This window comes from Leuresthes tenuis, unplaced genomic scaffold, assembly GCF_036924035.1.
Source record: "Leuresthes tenuis unplaced genomic scaffold, fLeuTen1.0.hap1 SCAF_21, whole genome shotgun sequence".
NCBI lineage: Eukaryota > Metazoa > Chordata > Actinopteri > Atheriniformes > Atherinopsidae > Leuresthes > Leuresthes tenuis.
The window spans coordinates 11,064,210-11,085,606 of record NW_027325375.1 but is presented as its reverse complement, the minus strand read 5'-3'; positions in this window follow the sequence as shown (position 1 = coordinate 11,085,606).

The following is a 21,397-nucleotide window of genomic DNA, read 5'->3' as shown; positions in this document are numbered from 1 at the left end:
TCATCTCTTCATTTTCCTGTGCTGTAGCGGCCCGCGTCGATGAAGTCATCCCAGTTGACAAGTGTGTAGAAAGCTCTCTATAAGCCCCCCAATAGCCGCCAATAACAACAACACAGCAGCTATCAGCTAACAGTGCAATAGTACGCGTTCTCATTCATTCATTCACAGCTCATTTATTCATTCGTCTTAAAGTATTGGTGAAATAAAGACAGATAATGCCTTATTTAGAGGCTGTATTGTCTATGCCCCTATCACTCCCATTATATGTATATACATAGATCTTGAGTAATCTAAATATCTTCCGAAGGACACCGACTTTCACCAAATTGTTATTAGTAAGTAGATGAATGTATTTTATGCCAGAAATAAGGTCTAGGTTAAAAAAAAAAACGGACTTCCCCTTTAAAGCGGAGAATGATGTGTACGTACCTCTACCAACGTAAAACCTAGTCAAGACAGAACACCAATGGCCAATATACAACCCGGATGGAAACAGGAAAATATACTTATCTCGACACACTAACAAAATCTTTCAATCTTACACTCCTGAACTAATGAATGTGCACGTGTAACCCTATATTCCAAAAGAACCTTCCATACCATTGGCACAGTATTTAGTCAGACCTCACAACCTCAGGGTTGTACCAATTTGACGACAAGCCTGAAAACTACTGCGCATGGTACATTTCATTCACCAGAACAATCAGTGGCATTAATCTGAGTGCAGCCCAGCAACTCGACATCATGACAAAGTGGCTAGGGAAGGAGTCATGTGAATATGTCAAGCACATACGCTCAGTGTATGTTGGCAATCCCACACTGTAACAAATTGTCCTGTATATTTACAGTAAAATACTGGCAGCAAGGTTACCAGCAATTTACTGTTATTTTACGGTACTCTTACTGTTATCATATAATAAGTTACTGTTAAACAGAATTTGGTGATTATAGCGCATTATTGTATTTTCTTGCAGTTGCAGTTGGTTAATGGCAGCTGAGTTGCCAGTAATTGACCTTTTTTTTTTTTACAGCATACTTACTGTAACCTTTACTGACAGTTTATTACAGTTGTAATGCAATATACTAAAATCAGATATTGCACAATCCCCCTTTTTTTCAAACAGTTTAAATTGTTGTTATTCACATCAACAGTGCCATTTATCCATGAGCTATATAGATAACTTCCATGTAGCAACATAGTCTAAAAGAATAAACTTGAAAATGCAAGATCGATATGTGAAAATGTATTCAACAAAGGATGCACCACCAAAAATATTTATCGATACAAACAAATCACATTGACCTTTTGTGAAAAAGGAAAGCCATGCTTAAAAGAAATGGCCATTTAGTTCCTTTAAAATATTGTCCTTATTTGTCAATTCCATTTTGATATTTAAGATGCACAGACAAGATTACAGTTATCACTCAATGAAATTAAATAAAAGTGACAAATGAAAATGTTACTGTTGCATTTTCAATAGAAAATGCTCTTTTTTTTGCATAACTGTCAAACAAAAAATGTGAAAATTTATTTTTACTTTTGAATTTAAAGGTTGACAAAATCCCTGGTTTACATAAAATAAGTACAGAGTGCATACATCAGACAAATGACTATATAACAAACCCCTTTACTCAACTTAAACAAACCTTTCAAAGCAGGCTTTTTTTATATTCACGAAATAAGTCATAAAACATAAAATCTTCATCTTCATTTGTAAGTCACTTTGGATAAAAGCGTCTGCTAAATACATAAACATAAACATAAAATGAAGGCTCTGAATCTTCTATAACAGAAATGTCACAGTTCTGCTGACCTTAAATTTGCCAACACAATTTAAAATACATCCCGCCTCTCGCCCGATGACCACTAGGATAGGCTCCAGCCCCCCTGCAACCCGACCGACTGATTAAGAAAGTATAGAAAATGGATGGATGGATGGAATTTAAAATACAAAAGAAATCACATACTATAGAAGCAAACAAGTCACACAAATTAATTTCTTAATTACATTTATAGTCCTTTGAAAGGCTTTTCAAAAGTAGAAATATTTTTCAAATCCAGATGGGAACAGTTCTTTGTGCAATTTGCATGTTCTGAGATGTGTGTGACCAAAAAAAAGTATTTTAGGAGTGAAACCCTGTTGAGTGGAAGTTTGCATGGTTGTCTCTCATTCATCTCGGTGTGGCTCTGTGATGGACTGGTGACCTGTCCAGGGTGTACCTGCCTCTCACCCACTGACAGCTGGGATAAGCTCCAGCCCCCCTGCGACCCTGAATTGTATTGTGGGTATAGAAGATGGATGGATGGATGGACTGATTTTCTATAACTGACAACACAAAGATGGAACAATTTAGAATGAAAAAACAATTTACCATCTCTGTGTTAAATTTTCTAACTGTGAGAAGAAGCCAATTTACCCAATGAGAACACATGTTGGCAAGGAATGTAAATTCCACAGAAAAAGAACCAGGCCAAGATCTGAAGGAGAAACTGTCAAGTTGTGACGGGACAGCGATAACTACTACTCCACCATACAGCCCCAAAATGTGTTACGACTTAAATATCTTTCTTGAAAAATAATCATTAGTTGGATGAAATACAGTCAAACGGATGAGCTCATCTGATGTGCAAGTATTCTGCAAAAGTCATGGGCTATATTCAAATTCTTTTTCATAGCAAAGTTCACCATTCTTATTTATTTATCAAATATTTGATCAAAATTAAAAAAATCTCCAGGATAACTACAAATCTGATGGTGGCCAATGGCTTTTGAATTTTAAAAAAAGTTAATTTACTGAACACATACCTAGCAGTACTAGACGAGATGTCGATGGCAGTGAGGGTCCTCTCAACATCAGCAACTGTAGCAGATGGCTGTAAAGCACAAACAATTAAAAAAAGGTGAAAAAATTAGTTTTATAATATGATAAATGTCAGCAATTATAATGAATATGAATAAAAAGTTGTAAAAAACTAACATCTGCAGGAAGAATGAGCCCATCTGTGCTCTCTTTGAAGTGGGCCATCAGCAGCTGGACAACACGGGAGAGAACAACTTGGACATCTTTGTTTGTATGTTTGCTCCGGAAGTATTCTATGATTGCTCTCCCACATTCCACTATGGCAAGCTCAAGTGGACGCAATATATAAAGATCTGTAAGAAGCTGAAAATGAGCATTGAAGCTCTTCTGATGGAAAAGGTAAGACCAGCAGTGTCTGAGATCTTCGATGGAAGGAGATGGAACTACATTTATATGGCAACACTGCAGACAGAAAGTGGTTTCCATAAAACTGATGACTTCTGCTTTTTCAACCCTGACCTCACCTTCTTGTGTATAGATCTCCTTCAGCCTGTGGTGTTTTTCTTCAACAGTATCATGAGTCTCTTCTGGTGGGAGTTCTGGCTGAAATCTTGTACATCCATATGAGTCAGTAGGCCCCCTCTTGCACTCAAAGCTGGACCTTGAGGACCTTGAAGTACAGTGGCATTCAAAGCTACTGTCACAATTCAAATTCTCAATACGAGTCTTTACTTGATTAAGAAGTGAAGTGTAAACTTCTGCCATCAGTGAGCCATCTGCAAAGACATCTGCAAAAGTCTCGGGGTACTGCCTTACAATAAATTGACAAACTGTGAGACACTGGGGCCGTGTGGGGTTTGCCTCATATTTCCTCATTTCAACTCTAACCATCTGGCGTTGGTCTGCAGGGGTTGGTCTCTTTCCTTTGGCAATTGCTGAACAGATCCCCAGTGGAATTCTGTCCCATGGAACTTAGAATGTTTCTGGCCATGTTTTGGATATGTGGAATGGAGACCTTCTATTGCTTGTACTGCTGCTGTCTGACAGATCAGACAATGATTGGACTTGACAGCGGTGAACTGGAATCGAGCAGTGATGAGCTAGACAGTGGTATGAAGCTTGGAGAAACCTGAAGATCCAGAATAACCGTCTCTGTCTCTTAAACCAAAAGTAGCAAAAAAGGTCATGATTGCCAAAACATTTTGACTTCTAACACTTAACACAACCCAAATATATTACTCTAACCCATCATGTGGCCGGTACTAATTTTAAGCCCAAAAATTAATTATTTTTTTGCAGTCTATGTTTCCTATGTTTTCATGCATAGTTGAGTCGCTTTGACTTGTTTTCATGTTCCATTTCTTTGTGCTCTTTCAAAAGAACTTTAACAGTACATTTTGAAACCCCAGTATGCTTTGAAAGCTTTGTCTAGAGAGACAAAGCACTAAGATATCTTGCTGATGCAATGTAACTACCTTGTGTCTTGTTGCTGTGCTTAGCCTTGCCATGGTGTATAACCTGTGACAGGAAACTCTCTTTCACAACCTCATCTTGGTAGCAGAGCTTGGCTGTTCCTCACCCAGTTTTAAACCTCCTACAGAGCTGTTTCAGTTAATGACTGTGTTTCAACCTATATGTGAAATTGTTGTGAAATGATTTGTTTGGTAGAATTGGTTGATCATACAACTATAATCCTATAATCCTACAAAATCCCTGACTTTGTGCAAGTGTACTCATAAAAACTGATGATGGTTGAAGGTAAGGGGTAAATATTGATTTGATTCAGATTTGTCTCATGCTTGCCCATTTTGCATTTGTAAATTGATAAAAAATATATTATCATTTATATTTGTGAAAAATATACTTAACAGCCTTTAGCACCTGCCTAAAACTTTTGTACAGAACTGTCCATCCATTCATTTTCTATATCCATCCCTTTTCTATATCCGCTTATTCCAATTTTGCGTTGCGGGGGTGGGGGCCTGGAGTCTGTAGCCTGGAGCCTATCCCAGCTGTCACTGGGCAAGAGACAGGGTACACCCTGGACAGCTCACCAGTTATTCAATCAATTAATAAAGTGTAATATTATAAAAACATGCACAACTACATGGTTTTCCCCAGACAAATAACACAAAAATTATATTTGAATTAAATTATTAATATTTTTGAAGACTAGAAGTAAATTAGATCTGGTTTTAAGTTTGTTATCTACTGTTGATTTTGTATTGGCAGATAATCTAATGTAGGTCATGACCAGCTCACACACATAAACACGCTCCCATTGTAGGTATGCATCATCAATACATAGACACAGACTCACTTTCTGTGATTTTCTTGTGACACTTTATACCCTGTAGTAAATGCAGAGGTAGTGATTGAATAATTCAGCATATTTCCTGAACAGTAATGGCCTTCCCCTGATGGTAGTGTGAGTATTCAGCAATGGGTGTAAGTGCTGTGTGTTCACAGCCGTACAATCGTTCATCTTTCCTTCCACCCAGGTTGGATGTGTCTTTTGATTATTTACACAGAGCAAAAAAAAATTGAAGAAGAGATGGAAATTATATAACTGAAATTGAAATGTAAAGAAAGCAGATAAAAACAAAAACAGCTGAGTAAAAGAGTGAAGACTAAGTGGTAAAATCTGCATTCTAGTGCTGTTTGGTCAAAGCGGTAAATTCACGGCCCTGGTAGGATTATATTTAGCTGTTTGGTCCAGGAAGCAGGATGAGAAAGGCGGTGGTTGTTAAGATATTACAGAGCCTTGTGGGACAAACCGGAGTTCCCACTTTCCCACAGTCTGTGCTGGAAAACGCTGGATGGAGGCCCTGGCAGCTGGCCTCACTAGGGACTCTGCGTAACAGACTGTCCACTGCCTCCACAGGAAGGAAAAGTCACAGTGCAAATACACACACAAACATACCATCAGCTCAACACACACGCCTGTCTGAAAATACCAAAGACATATTGTATAGATTTTTTTCTATTAGTCATTAATAACAATTTTTTTGGATGAGCAGCATGTTGGTCAACTTATTTATCAAATATTAACACTGACAGAGACATTAAGTTAAATTGTCAGAGGCTGAAAGACAGTTAACATTTTTTAAAGCTTTTATTCAATTTCTTTAGTAAGTCATTTTTGCACTACAATGGATCAACTGACAATCCAACTTACATTTCAAAAGGGTCACTTGTCACAATCATGCAAAAACACTGAAAAGGGCTGAAAAATGGGGCCAATGCTGGAATGCCAAAATCTGCAGTTCCTTCACTGGCCATTACAATTTCACGTCAATAGTGAGTCAGTTCTCACTGAAACATCCCTAAAGTCACAAATTTGTGGAAAGGAAAAATATGTTCACAACCTTGTACAAGATGTGTGACAGTCAGATGAATTTTAGTCTTATAAATCTAATCACTTCCCCTTCCAAAAACCTAAAAAGGTGACAGTGACGAGATAAGCCTGAAGCCTAAAATAGTTGATTCACAAAAATGCTTTCTCCCCTCTTGAACAAACTGAATTGCCACTCTCTTCATCTCTTCACCTTAGACCCTCCTAAATTTACCTGCCTTCGTTTATCTTCAATACCTGCAGCTAAGCTTCTTAATACTTGGTTATGTCGCCACGTGTACTGGCCTTGTGCAAGACTAACCTTACAACCTGACAAAATATGACTTAGAGTTGCAGTACCTGAACATAACGAACATGGAGGGTCTCCATTTACCCAGAGTTTTAGGTTCTGGGGAGTTGGAAATACATCATACGTTGCCCCTATCAAAAATCTAATACTCCTTTCCTCCATACTGCACAACTCATTCCAACTAAGCTTTTTCTTCTCTACATCTTCCCAATTCAACCAATGTCCATGCTTCGCCTGAGACACTGCTATTGTACCATTTAACATTTCGTCCTGTCTACGAACCTGCTCAACACTTAGCTTTCTCTTCTCCTTGGGACCTGTTCTACTCCACACCGGTTTGCCTGGGCCAAGCCACAAGCATCCCAGGCCTATTTGAACATTATCCACAATCTCTGTATGTCTAAGAGTTGTTTCTACCTACTGAGCTGCCATTTTTGGATTCCATTTCCTTGGTTGGGTTTGGAACCACATTACTAACTACCACATCTTTACTCCCAGCTAACAGGAGCTCTGTCCTAACTTTAGTACATTTAAACTCCTCTACTAGAGTAGATACTGGGAGCTGGAGTATGCCTTTTCCATACCGTGCCACACTACTTAAGTATCTAGGAACACCTAGCCACTTCCTAATGTAAAAGCTAACTAGTCTTTCCATTTTTTCTGCAACAGATAATGGAATCTCATACACAGACAATGGCCACATCAACCTAGGAAACAATCCAAACTGCAGAAACCACAGCTTCAACTTTCCTGGAAGTCCTGATTTACCAATTGTATCCAGTCCCTCAGCAACATCTTTCCAAAACTGCACTGCCTGCTCTCCATCATTCAAGTCTGCCATGTACCACCTACCTAAACTCTTTACTGCTTTTTCCCTAATTATTGGAATTTTTTATTCATCTATTGCAAACTTTCTATTACTTAATTTCCTTCTACATATTGAGATACTTCTAGACTTAGTAGGTTTGATTTTCATACCAGCCCACTTTAGATTTTTATTAAGTCTCTCAAGTATTCTGATTTTCTGACACTAATGCACTCGTTTGAGCTACAACTGCTCAGCAGTCCTCCATCCCATAAAGCTGGCAAAGTGCTAGATCTCGTTTTCTCAAGAAACTGTGCCACAGAGGCCCTGTCTGTCACACCTCTGCATTTCTCTGACCACTATTTAATTCAGTTCAGAGTGAGTCTCCCGAGAAGACCATCTGCTTCTACCCCTATGGTTTCCTTCTGCCGAAATCTCTGCAACCTGTTGCCCACTCGCTTCTCCTCCGTTGTTGCCTCCGCTCTTCCAACCTCCAGCACATTCTCCTCCCTTCAGGTTAATGATGGCATGGAGTCACTTTGCTCTACACTGAGCCTATCTCTGGATAGTCTGTGTCCTCTATCCACCAAACCTGCCCGATCCTCCCAATCTCACCCCTGGCTTAATGATATTCTCCAAGCGTTGAGCACCAATCTCAGAGCTGCTGAAAGGAAATGGCACAAGTCAAAAGATCCTGCAGATCTAGCTAAACTCCAGGCGCTACTGTCATCATTCGCATCCAGTGTTACTGATGCAAAAAAGTCTTTCTACATCAACAAGATTCATAGTACTACTGACAACGGGAAACTTTTTTTCACCTTCAGAACTCTACATAATCCTCCGCCTTCTGCTCCCAATCTAACAGCAGACACCTTTGCCTCATTTTTTACTGACAAAGTGGCAGCTATAAGCAAACAGTTTACCGAACCTTGTACCACAAAATCTGCATGCAGAAGTCCTACAGCATCATTTTCCTCATTTACCCCTCTCGCTCAGAGCAGTGTGTCTAAACTTCTCACATGCAGCTGTCCTACTACATGCCTGCTGGACCCCATTCCTACTAATCTTCTCCAATCCATTGCTCCTACTGTAACTGCAGCAGTCACGCATATGATTAATGCGTCACTGACATCAGGCACATTTCCTACCACATTCAAGCAAGCTCAGGTTACACCGCTGCTCAAGAAACCTTCCCTCCCTCCAACTCATGTGGAGAATTATCGGCCGGTCTCTCTCCTCCCGTTTCTGTCTAAAACCATTGAAAGGGCGGTCTTTAAGTAGGTCACCGATTACCTCTCACATAACAACCTCCTTGACCCAAACCAATCTGGGTTTAAAAGTGGACACTCCACCGAAATGGCTCTGTTGGCTGTGACAGAAGCCTTAAAAGAAGCCAGAGCGACAGCTAAGTCCTCTGTAATTATCCTGCACGACTTATCAGCTGCATTTGACACTGTCAACCACAGTATGCTTTTGTCCATACTCTCTAGCATGGGCATCACAGGGAGAGCACACTCCTGGTTTGAATCATACCTCACTGGTCGGTCTTTCAAAGTATCCTGGCTTGGTCACACTTCTGCAGCGCACCACCTCGCCACAGGGGTCCCCCAAGGCCCAGTACTGGGACCTCTTCTCTTTGCCATATACACCAACTCACTGGAGCAGATCATCCGATCACATGGCTTCCCATACCAATGTTATGCTGATTATACCCAGCTCTATCTGTCATTCCCACCGGACGACCACACGGTCTCAGCACGAATCTCAGACTGTCTCTCTGACATATCAACATGGATGAAAGCCCATCACCTCCAACGTAACCTCCCAAAAACTGAACTGCTTGTCTTCCCAGCCAAACCAACCATACACCACAGCATCTGCATCCAAACTGAATCCCTATCTCTTGCTCCATCAAAGGTTGCTAGAAACTTGGGTGTCATGATTGATGACCAACTAACCTTCAAAGATCATGTTACCTCAGTTGCTCGTTCATGCCGCTTTGCATTACTAAACATAAGAAAGATCAGACCATACCTAACCCAACATGCCACCCAACTCCTGGTGCAGGCGATGGTCATCTCCTGCCTTGACTACTGCAATGCTCTCCAAACTGAACTATGAAACCTCTGCAGATGGTCCAGAACGCGGCGGCGCGTCTGGTCTTCGATCAGCCTAAAAGAACACACGTCATTGAACTCCACTGGCTACCCTTAGCCGCATCAAATTCAAGTCACTGATGTTAGCCTACAAAGTGCTTAATGGAACGGCTCCCATCTACTTGAATGCTCTTGCAAAGGCTTATGTCACAACTTGGTCCCTCCGTTCGTCCCAGGATTGTCATCTAGCAGTGCCTACACCACGCCTAAGACAATCCAAACTCTTTTCATGTGTCGTCCTACGATGGTGGAATGACCTACCGAGCACTACCAGAACAGGGGCGTCCCTGTCTATCTTCAAGAAACTCTTGAAAACCCAGCTCTTCAGAGAGCATCTCCTATCCTAGCACTTACCTTGTACTTACCTACCCCCTCTATCTTTGCACTTTATCTTTCTGCACTTCCTTCTATGCCTGCACCCTCTCTCTACTCTTGCCACCCTCTCTCTACACCTCTGAGAGAGTCGGACTAGAGGGTTCCTTCTATGTAGTTTATTGTTAGCTTTTTATATATCTTGTCATATCTTAATTTGTAAGTCACTTTGGATAAAAGCTTCTGCTAAATACATAAACATAAACATAAACATTCTCCTCATACATGGCATTGTTGTAGTCACCAATGTCATATCATCCATGTAGGCCCCAATTGGTGTAAGGCACTTGCCATCCTGACGTCTGTCTCCACCTACAACCCACTTGAAACCTCTAATAATTATCTCCATCATCATTGTAAATGCAAATGGAGAAATCGTACACCCTGCCATAATGCCTATGTCTAGCCTCTGCCAACCTGTTGTGAAACCTGCTGTACTTCGGCAAGTCTAATATCTTGAAAACATGCTCTTACTAAGTAAACAAATACTATAGGCACTCTAAAAATAACCTAATACTTTCCAAATAAGGCTGTGTAGCACTGAACCAAATTAATTGGCTAGATACAAAAATATAACATGCAAGTGCAGGTTGGGATGTTCAAATTCCCATCTGGGTGTCCAGTTCTGGTTAACAAATACTTCAAGGGTTAATGTGTAACCCTTGAAGTTAATGTATGTTTAAAGGTGCCAGGTTAAACAAAGGAGTATGGTTAGCTTGCATGCAAGATAACATCGACTCGACTCCAATCAACCTTACTTTCTAAACATTATCTCCATGAAACCTTAGAGAAAACAAGTCAACACAATGTATTTTCAGAACAAAGAATGCTTAACCATGAGGCACTGATGCCCAGTCCTTGGAAAATTTTTAGTCCTTGAAGAAAAGGGCTGTAAACAGTCCGGTGTCCAGTCAAGGTCCAGTCTTTGGTGTCAATCCCTTGTACTCTCAAGAAGAAGGATTCTAGTAGCTTCTTCTGGTCCTTTAGAGTTAGCACTCAAGCGATCTATGGGTCATTTCTCAGCTGTACACTTGCCTTGGCTTGGTCAGCTGAAAAGTGGGTACTTGCAGGCTTTTATGTGCTGCAAGAGAGAGAGACAGAGAAGGATTGGGCCACTAGCAGGCCTTGATCCTGTAGGCTGTGAGCAAATTGAGCTGAGGTTAGCAGGCTATTGTTGTCCCCCCATGGAGAGAAGGGAGAGGGCTGCAGGAGAAGGAGCTGGGAGACCTCTGTCCCCAGAGGTCTGGCAAGAAGAGAGAGTGTGTGACCTCTATCCTCAGAGGTCTGTCAAGAAAGAAAGAGGGCAAAAGCAGTTTGAGGGGATTTCACTGAGTGGATCAGGGGGAAATAAACTAACTAGAAAGGAATCCAAGGACTTTCAGAGTAAAATTCAGTTTCCTCCACAGATGAAGGACTTCAGTTAGGCAGGTTCCCAACAATTCTAGCACTTACCCTGTTCTTCTCTCTATGCCTGCACTCTATTTCTACATTGTCACCTCTGACAAAGCCTGAACTTGGAAAAGATTCACCTACAAGACATTATATCTCAAAAAGGATGAAGCAAAAACCAAGTACGATAAAGAAAAAAACATGGGTGAAAATCTCAGACAGTGAGTACACTAGATATTCTTTCTTAACACTTATTTAAGATAAGAAGCTTTATTGTCATCGTACAAGAATGTCAAGGCCTCAGACTCAGGACACAGACGCAGGGTCAGTTCAAAAGCAAAGGTGTTTATTAAATCAAACACAGCAGATGAGGCAGGTTGAGGATCTCCAGCAGAACAAAGGAAAAGGCTGTAAAAGTCCTGAACTCTCTCCTCAGTAATTATGTCTGGAAAAAGTGCAACTATGAAAAATTAACAAACAAAGACTCTCTCCACTCCACGAGGAAAACAGAAACACTATGAAACGATAACCAAATAAACTCACGCTCTCCTATTGAGGCGGGTTCAAACAAGACGCGCTCTCATAAATCGAGGCACTATGAAACTTTAACTGTAAACTTAAAACTCGCCTTTAACGGCAGTACAAACATGAAGAAAACCTAAATCGTGACAAAGAATACAACGAAATTGCATTTGGCACCATCTCCTGTAGCAGCTAAAATGTCATCAGTATAAAACGTAATAAGAATAATATATAGAATAATATAAGAAAATATTAAAGTGCAGTTTAAAAAGTCCTATTTAAAATAGTCTGTATAGTTTGTTTGGGGGGGGGGGGGGGGGGGGGGTCATGGTTCCTGCAGCAATCTCTTTACAGCCATGGGGAAGTAGCTGTGTTTAATCTGTTGGTGCGGGCTCGCATAACATGAAGCTGTTTGTTCACAGTGACTTCTGTGAGGGGCGGCTGTTGTTCAGAGTGGTCTCCTACCAAACAGAAGGTCAGTGATTTCACTCATACTTTGACACAGAACCCCACGTTGCCTACTGATGCGTCCATTGGTATGTGAATGCTTAGAACAAAGTACTGTGTAGCATGCTGTATGAGTAATTGAGTGAATGTGGTATGTAGGGTGAAAGTGCTTTGAGTGATCAGATGGACTAGAAAAGTGCTATACAAATAGAGTCTATTTTGTCTTTTCACTGTCAGGCAAGGCGAAAGGACTAAGAACAGCATCAACATAAGCAGGAGTTGCCCAAACACCATGTATTTTTTAGACACCCACAAGTGAGCACTACAGCTAGTGCACGTGTGTTTGTAAAGCCTTGCAAAGCTCCAATGTGGACACAGAACTAGGACATGATACTATGTGTGAGACTGGTCATTCTAGTTTTAAAAGCCAAGAAAACAGATGGAAACTTTGATAAGGAAAAAAGCTCTGACAAACCCACTTTGAATCACTTGTCCAGTATCATGCAGCAGAATATTCAAACTAGTGGACTGTGAATATAACATTTAGCAACTGCAGAGACAGATATTTCCTGCATGGTCTGGTAGAAACAGAAAGTGAATGTTCAACTTGTATTCATCAGGTGGGCAGAGATATGAACTGTTCCTTGTGAGCTGACATCTTCATCACACAGTATAAACTTCAAAGGTGTATGTGTGATACGATGTTTCTTTTCAGCTGTTTTCTGGGTTTCTGTTGATCAGAATCGCAGTTGTTATTAAGAAATCGTGAACCAGGTTAATGCTGTAAAGTCTGCTAATTTTTCAGATTAAACAACATGGAAATCTAAAGCTATCACATATTGTCACACACTTTCCTCTCACTATTTTCTAGCTTGCTATGTATTTTGAAGACACCAATTTAGATAACAGTCTGAATATGCCAGTTTCTGGTAAATCTGTGGGTCTAACAATGGCTGACACAGGAAAAGGAGCCTTTCATTGTGAAGTTGTAGCTCCCTCTGGTTGACGTAATACATAGGCACTACAAACACAATCCAATCCAATTAATTTTCTAAATTCCCCATCTATTTGAATGCTCTTGCAAAGGCTTATGTCACAACTCGGTCCCTCCGTTCGTCCCTGGATTGTCGTCTGGCAGTGCCTACACCACGCCTAAGACAATCCAAACTCTTTTCATGTCTCGTCCTACGATGGTGGCCTGACCTACCGAGCACTACCAGAACAGGGGCGTCCCTGTCTATCTTCAAGAAACTCTTGAAAACCCTGCTCTTCAGAGAGCATCTCATATCCTAGCACTTACCTTGTACTTACCTACCCCCTCTATCTTTGCACTTTATCTTTCTGCACTTCCTTCTATGCCTGCACCCTATCTCTACTCTGTCACCTCGGAGAGAGTCGGACTTGTGGGTTCCTTCTATGTAGTTTATTGTTAGCTTTTTATATAGCTTGTTATATCTTCATTTGTAAGTCGCTTAAATAACAGGAAATAAATAACAGGCTCAGTATGCAACATTGAGAAATTAACACTGATTTAATCGCAAAAATGAATGTTTATCAAAGTTGAACTTTGATTCATGTTTCCTTGCTATCTGAGTAGTACGCTAGGCTGCAATAACAATATTTCCACATTAAAGTGCATTTTTTTCTCACAGTCATCTACCACTTAAACTGCTCTCCACCTACATTTTTAGCTTGATGTGCTCCTCTTCCAGAGACTGGTGTGACTGACTGAATCACTGACAGTAGCGGTAACATCAAAGTCCGACTTGTGTGCAGTCGAGCCACTGTTTTATGAAACAGTCGCGCTACTCTTGGCTCTTCAAATATAAAATCACCACAATTTAAGCAAAAATAAATAAATACAGAGGACATGACCTCGGTGTCATCTATGGTAGTTACGGCCTTGTGTGGCTGTAATGCACCAACAGTCAAATCAATACCAAAAAGTGAACAAGTGAAAAAGAATACAGCGTGGTTGTAACTTTGGACTGTGAAGTTGAACAATACAATTTTAATGTTGCACTTTAATATTAAAATCCAAGACAACTCCTATCTCTATACAGCTAGCGAGTCTCCCAGAGCTCCAACATGCTTTCTCTTCAAATGTTCATGCATGACAAACATGCATGTACTCCCGTGATAGGTGAGGTTGGGTATACAAAACTTGCAGGTAATCTAATTTTTCTGGGTGCTGAGAGTGACATGCTCCCAGACCCTGGACACTTTTAGACAAAAGGATGATAATTCAGCCGCAGCCATTTCACTATATTTATGCAGGTCATCTCCTGCTATTATTTACCGTAACGGGTATACATCTCTAAGCAGATATAGACAGGAAGTGATATAACTCACTCCGACGAAAAATGATGTTCACCTCGACAGCGTGAAAAAGATGTGTGATGACGTAACCGACAATTAAATATGTCGGCGACTAATTATGTTATGGATTTTTGTTGACAACGTTGACTAATCGTTGCACCCTTAATATTATGTACCATGGAAAATACCTGAACAAAACGCAAACACAATCCAATAAGGGATGTAAGTAACATAAATAAAGCTCTAAAATGACTTTAAACATCATCCATGCATTAATATTGTTGAAAGTTCTGTGATATACACAAAATAAGTGTTTTTGTTGAGATATTATTATTGTTTCATTTCCTCTGAGAGTCACTTTTTAGTTTATTGCTATTGTGTAATTTTATTGTCGTCTGTCCAATTGAGAATAAGAAGTCATCCAGAGAAACACAGTAACATGCTGTTGCATGAAATGGACACTAGTTGGCAGCACTTACCAGCAGCGTCACCTGGGCTCTTTGCAATGCTTCGCAAGTGGGGCTCATAGTCCAGATGAATGGAGAATGAGCAAGAGTTGTCCTGCTTCGCTGATTTCTGCCTGATATTTCCAGGTTGGTTACTCATCTTTTCTGTTACTAAATATATTTATAAGCTAATATGAATCCCTGGTGATGTGTGGTCCATAAGCTAAAAGATCGCTAAGTGTGTAAATAAAGTAAAGTGTCGCAGTACGTGATGATTGCATTGAAGAAAATGGCGTCCGACGCCGTAGCCAAATGTTTACTTTTTTTTGTTTCTTTCGGCTCCTGGGCATTTGTGGGTTATTACTGTATGTGTGTAGATTAGTTGTGTGTGTGTGGTGCATTGCTCGGAATGTTGCTAATACTAATGTGCAATTAAAGACCAGCTTCGCTGATTTTCAGAGGAGCATGGAGGAGATGTTGGGGTCCCTGAGAGATGAAAGCTGCGTACCATACCTGGATGACCTACTGTGCTACTCCAGATCCTTCAGTGACCATGTGGAGGTGATCCGCAAGGTCCTCCAAGCACTGCAGCACCATGGGGTGAAGCTACAGGCGGAGAAGTGCGAGATGTTCCAGAAGGAGGTTCGCTATGTTGGGCGCTTGGTATCAGCTCAGGGAGTTCGAGTCGACCCCAAAGATCGGTTAAAAAACAAACCACCCCAAACAGTTTGTGACCTCCGACAGGTTCTCGGCTTCCTGAGCTATTACCGTTCCTATGTACAGGACTTTGCTAAAATAGCGAAACCACTGTATGAGCTGCTCCAAATTAAGTCCTCCATACCCCAACCCCCTCCACGTCACTGCAAGTCCAGGGGTCCCCAACTTCCATCCAAAACACCCATTGAGTGGAGGGCTGATCACCAAAGCACCTTGGAAAGGCTAGTCAGTATGCTGACCAACCCCCTAGTCCTCGCATACCCCAACTTCGAGGAACCATTTGTCCTGCACACCGATGCGTCGGAGAAAGGGCTTAGCGCAATCCTCTATCAGCAACAGGGTGGGAAAATGCAAGTGATCGGATATGGATCACAAACTCTGACACCAGTGGAACAGAAATACAGATTCCATAGTGGAAAACTCGAGTTCCTGGCTCTATCTCTTTTATGCTCCACACTTCACCATCTACACTGACAATAATCAACTTACCAACGTCATGAGCACCGCAAAACCTAATTCACTTGGACATCGCTGGGTTGGAGAATTGTCAGAGTTCCGCTTCAATATCAAATACAGACCTGGAAAAAAACAATATTGACGCCGATAATTTCACACATCCCACTCGATATTGACAACTATGTGACAACATGCACATGTCTCAGGACGTGCTGCATGCAACCTGGAAAGGAGGCAGAGCAGCTCAGGAGAAAGATGTAGCATGGATAGCTGCACTTTACACCTCCTCTGCTGATGTAATGCCACAGCCTCATTCATTTCTTCCTGAAATAAGCCTCGAAGACCTGGCAAAAGGCCAAAGAAATGATCCTAGAATAAAGGAAATGATAAAACTGAAAGACCAATAAGGCTCTTACTGATGAGGTAAGAAGGTCAGTGGGTGGGCTCACTCGCAAGATTCTTTTTGAGTGGAGTCGATTACATTTGGAGAATGGAGTCCTGTCAAATATCGGTTAGTTGCCCTAAAACACCTCCATGACAACATGGGACACAGAACGTGTGCTCCACCTCGCCAGAGAGCGTTTCTTTTGGCCATACATGAAGAGATATATTGAGGATTATGTCACGAGAAAATGCAGCTGCATAAAACAAAAGAAACCCTCCACACATGTTCGGGCACCAATGGGGGGCCTGACCTCTGCTTCCCCTCTCGATCTGGTCTGTATCGACTACCTACATCTAGAGAAGAGTAAAGGAGGCTTTGAGTACATTCTGGTAGTAATCGACCATTTTACCAGATTTGCTCAGGCTTAGCCAACTAAAAATAAATCAGGACAAACTGCAGCTGAGCGAATATACAACGACTACATACCTTGTTTTGGTTATCCAAATCGTCTCCATCATGACCAAGGACGTGAGTTTAAGAACAACATTTTCCGCATCCTTGGACGGCTGTCAAGGGTCGGACACTCACGGACTTCCCCATACCACCCCCAATGTACCACAAATGATTCACGCATCTAATTGCACTCGTCACAAGTCCACCGGGTACCCCATTACCTGCTGTATGGACAACACCCCTGTGTCCCCGTGGATCTCCTGTTCGGATTAGTGGAAAACAACGGTTCAGTGACACACAAAGGTTACGTTGAGAAGTGGTCAAAGAGGATGACAGAAGCGTATAAGATAGCAAAAAAACCCCAGCTTGTCGTCAAGTGCAAAGAACAAGTCCTACGATGACCAAAAGGCGAGGGGAGTGGTCCTTAAACCATGAGATCGAGTACTGGTTCAGAACATAGGCGAGCGAAGTGGACCCGGTAAACTTCGCTCATACTGGGAGAAGAAGATTTATGTGGTGAAGGAGCAAATCTCAGACAATCCTGTATACGTCATTCAGCCTGAGGGAGACCCAAATGCGAGAAACAGAACAATACACAGGAATTTGCTACTTTTAGTCAAGGATTTACCTGTTGAGGGCCCAGCACAGTCAGCTGACATGGTCATAACACCCCCTCAGAGACAAAAACAACCTCAACAGAGGGCAAGCTCTGCTGAAAATGATGGGATACTAGACACTGACGATGAAGATGAATGGACAGGTGGTTATTGGTTGAGAACACCTGTAGTCAGGATGGAAAATGATCAACCAGGACGTGGTAGACAAACAGCCTCAGAGGGAGGGCAAAGGTTGGTGACAAAACAGTTTCCTCCTGCAACAATGCCGGTTCAGACTCCTAGGAAGCTGACTGGAAACCACAGAGAACATTCAAAGACATTACCAAGAGGAGGAACCGAACGTAGGGATGCATATTTACCGGATGAGACAAACTTACCTGAAGAGGATGACCAAAATGACCAGGCTGGAGAAAGTACAGGTGGAGAGACAGAGCTCTCCCCTTTTAATGACTGTGCCTGAAGGAGATGAACACAGAGGGGTCAGGAGGTCAACCAGAGAGAGGAGACAGAGGCCAATGTTCACTTATGAGTCCCTGGGCCAGCCTTCATTACAAACCTATGTAGATTCCATTTCCTCACAGATTACCGCGGCCTCTCTGCCTTTTTATGCAAAACATAACCAGACAGTTCATCTTATCTGCTCCTTACACGCCACACATGTACATGCCTACATACCAGTCACGACCCAAGATTATTAAAAAAAAAAAAAAAAGTTTTTTTGGCTGGTAACAAATGTCTGGAGTCATTTTTGTTTGTCTGGGTGGATGTGATACCCACAAAATAAGTGTTTTTGTTGAGATATTATTATTGTTTCATTTCCTCTGAAAGTCACTTTTTAGTTTATTGCTATTGTATTATTTTATTATAGTCTGTCCAATTCAGAATAAGAAGTCATCCAGAGAAACACACAATAACATGCTGTTGCGTGAAATGGACACTAGTTGGCAGCACTTACCAGCAGTCACCTGGGCTCTTTGCAATGCTTTGCAAGTGGGGCTCATAATCCAGATGAATGGAGAATGAGCAAAAGTTGTCCTGCTTCGCTGATTTCTGCCTGATATTTCCAGAAAATTCCTATCAGAGGGTTATCTATATATCTGTCAGTGGGGACCAAGCCGGGACCCGCTTCAGTTCCGCATTGAATTAACCCGTTTTGTCATTATTTGCCATATACCAGTTAACCCTCTTACTTGTCTTAAACCTGTTATTTTGATACCTTCTCTTGCTTTGACAGTTAACGCATTTACACAAGTAGAGATTCAAAACAGTAATGCATCACACAAATGTGTGCATCTGCAAGAAGCTATAGCACAACTAATAGTTTTTAAGGAGGAAAATATAAATGTAATTCAAAATCTGGTTAATTGTCATTTACAACATTGTCATTTACATCAGTACAGCTGTTCTTAGATCAACCAAACTAGACATACAAAATCTGTCTTTTCCTTAATCCCATCCCAGAATTGCTTCCTTTGCCAATAAAGAGATGCGAAGAGAGAGGGTAAGAGTCAGAAGAAGACCCACCAGAACATGTACATTTCCTGAAGGAAACTTCAAGAGGATGAAGAGGATGAACAGTCGTAAAAAAAAAAAAAGAAAATGGGCCATCAATGGAAAAGAATCAGAATAGACTAATTGAGGGAGAGAACAATGATAAAATTAAAAGAAGATTAAAACGAAGAGACAAAGCAAATGAAAAGGTGGAATGGGGGAAGATAGAAGGTGAGCGCCAGGTATTGTAATTGAAAAACAACTGAGGACCTGATGGAGAAAAGAGCCGGTAAAGAAGAATATAATGGTGGAAGAGGTGGTGATTAAAAAGAAACAACAGGAAAAGAAGAAACTGATGATTTTCAAAAATGAAAAGATGATTAAGTAGAAGAATGTTGGGCTGTAATTTGGAGACCTTTTGAGTGATGCTTAAAAGAGAATGCAATGTCAATTATGACCACACAGTGTCAGTATTGGATAGAGGAGACGTGAGGCAAAACTGTTCATACCAGTTCATACTGTTCATCTCAGATGAGCTAAGGTGTCAGTGGGATCAGAAACTTTGTGCATAATGGACTTAAAATGATCTCCTACAAGCCAGGCATGCTATCTTCAGCCTCAACTAGCATACCCGGGCAGCAGTGTTGGTTAAATTCAACTGTGTAGTCTGATATGTTTTTTTTCCTCGAGAGAATAATTAAGATTATACAGAACACGTGTTCTGTCTGTTCATCTCTCCCTTAAAAAGTCTTGGGGTATGTATAAGGAGAGAACCTCCAACCTCCACACTGAGAGATGCAATCATCCATTGCGATGTCTGACACAAACCAGGATATTCCACACTGAAGTCTGTTTCCCATCTCTCGCCAATACGTGTTTTGGCAACATTTCTTTTGGTTAGCTGAAAATTCTACTTTTAAAGAAAAAGACATGAAGACACTGAATCCATTTATTTTCTAAGCTTTTATTCCAAATTAAAGTTGACTTGTGGTCATGTTGGATTTTGTTTTAGGTTTTTAATGGGTGTATGACTAAATTCTTGTTTATTTTCTCAACTTCAATATCATGTTGTGTTGAACCCATTAAGACCCAAGGCACCGTTTAAAATGCATTCTTACATCTATGCCTTAATGCCCATATTGCCTTGATCTCACTGAATAATTTGCATCAACAACTTAATAGGCTGTTTATTGTCTCAGAAAGTTAATTTGAATAAAAGTTTAATCTAAATAAGTCGATTTGAATCCTGGTGTGTTCTTCTTGTGGACCTTCAGATGGCTGAAAAAGGCTAATTCTTGATCATCAGAAATACATTTTGTTGTAATGTAGGTATTGATATGAAGTGCTGGGTGTCGCTTGACTTTGGCAGCCTGTCGGAGATTGTCCTCATGTAGATTGGCACCCTTATGTAGACTGTTTTTCATTGTGGTTCTGTGTTCAGCGGCGTTTTCCCAGTTTGAAATGTTAACATGGCATTTCTTGAGGTTGGCTCTTATGTTGACCTTTTAGCAATTTTTCTGTCCTCCAATTGCGCGGTGGCCACAGAGAGCTCTGAGTAGAGGACTTCCTTTGGTGTGTGTCAGGTGTCCCTATTGCATCATCTGTCCAACTTAGGTGGTGTTTTATGATGGTGGTGGTAATACTGTCAGTGTTTTCCTCCTCCAGGATGCTAATGTTACAATGTATACACTCACAGCTCTTAGATAGATTCCTGCTATGTGGACCTGTTGAGTGGAACATTGTGTTCAAGTAGGTGTCAATGAAAACTCAATCTGTAACCTCTGAACCCCAAGTGATGACTGTCACTGAGAAGCTTTCTTTCTCACTCTCTCTTACACACATACAGCCTGCGTGTGCTAAGCAGCAGGATCTCAGGCTGATCAATAAGTACCACTGAGGGAGGTTAGTTGTCACTCATCCAGTGTCTCACAACTGCAGTGGAGAAGGTCTGAGCCTGTGATACCCTCACTAACTGACAGGTTCATTGTTTCGGTTTGTGTTTCAGTGTCTGTTCATCTATTGAACTGCATAATGTTGTGTTTGTCAAACTGTGATAATCAACTGGTTACGAAAACGTTTAATGGACTGATTGACTGGAAGTCTGACCATTTATATTTTATGTTTGATTGGCTGATAGACAAAACGTAGGGGTGTGAATTTCCCTACTAATACAGTTAAATTCATACGTGGGATATATGATTCAAGGATGATACACTTTTTTAGATTAAGTATTTTATTTGTAAAGGGTGGAATGCTCTCTCCGGGTCGGGAATGAGATCCTTCTCCAAGTGGAGGAGTTCAAGTATCTTGAGGTCTTGTTCACGAGTGAGGGACGAATGGAACGTGAGATTGACGGACAGATCGGTGCCGCGTCCG